The following is a 1,412-nucleotide window of genomic DNA, read 5'->3' as shown; positions in this document are numbered from 1 at the left end:
TGGGACTTTTCAAATTGAAAACTTGTGTTTTTTAAGACTTTATTTTTTAGAGAAGTTTTAGGTTTACATCAAAACCGAGAAGAAGGTACAGCGATGCCCCATATATCCCTTGCCCAAACACGTGCGTAGCCTCCCTCATTACCAGCATCATTCACCAAAATTGTAGTATTTTTTTTAAACTGAAGATAAACCTACACTGACACAACATGATCATTCAATGTCTATACTTTATATTCTTGGGGTTGTATATTCTATGAGTTTGGACAAATGCATAATGACCTACGTCCATTATTATATTATACATAATATTTTCACTACCCTAAAAATCGTCAGTGTTCTTCTTATTTATCTCTACCCCACTCTCTCACTGCCACCCCTGGCAATCAACAATCTTTTTATTGTGTCCATAGTCCTGCCTTTTCCAAAGTATCATATAGTTGGAATCATATAGTATGCAGCCTTTTCAGATTGGCTTTTTTAACTTAGTAATATGCATTTAAGGTTTCTCCGTGTCTTTTTATGGCTTGATAGTTCATTTCTCTTTAGTGCTGAATGATAGTCCATTGTCTGGACGTATCACAGTTTATCCACTCACCTGCTGAAGAACATTTTTGTTTCTTCCAAGTTTTGGCAATTATAAATAAAGCTGCTGTGAATATCTATGTGCAGGTTTTTGTGCAAACAAGGTTTCAGCTCCTTTGGATAAATACCTTGGAGCACGGTTGCTGGGTCATGTGGTAAAAGTATGTTTAGTTTTGTAAGAAACTGCTAAACTCGTCTTTGAAATTGACTTTACCGTGTTGCATTCCCACTGGAATGAATTTAGGAGAGTACCTGTTGGTCCACATCCTTGCCAGCATTTAGTGTTATCGTTGTTACAGATTTTGGTCATTCTAGTAGGTGTTCAGTAGTATCTTACTGTTGTTTTAATTAATTCGCTGACGACATACAATGTGGAGAACCTTTTCATATGCTTATTTGCCATCTATATATCTTCTTTGGTGAGGTGTCTGTTCAGATTTTTGGACCATTTTTCAATTGGGTTATTTGTTTCCTTATTGTTGTGTTTCAAGAGTTCTTTGTATATTTTGTATTAAATAGTTATTTATTAGATGTGTCTTTTGTAAATATTTTTTCCCAGTGTGTGGCTTGTCTTCCCATTCTCCTGATAATTTTTTTTTTTTTTTTTTTTTTTTTTTTTTGCAGAGTGGAAGGTTTTAATTTTAATAAAGTCTAGATTGTCAATTATTTCTTTCATGGATTGTGTTTTCAGTGTTAAATTTAAAAAAGGCATCTCTATACCCTAAGTCATATAAGTTGTCTCCTATATTATCTTTACGTTTAGGTATATGATCCATTTTGAGCTAATTTTTGTGAAGAGTGTAAGGTCTGGGTCTAGTTTTTTTTTTTTT

This window comes from Pteropus vampyrus, unplaced genomic scaffold (assembly GCF_000151845.1).
Source record: "Pteropus vampyrus isolate Shadow unplaced genomic scaffold, Pvam_2.0 Scaffold98, whole genome shotgun sequence".
In the NCBI taxonomy this organism is placed as follows: Eukaryota; Metazoa; Chordata; class Mammalia; order Chiroptera; family Pteropodidae; genus Pteropus; species Pteropus vampyrus.
This window is presented reverse-complemented; position numbering follows the sequence as displayed.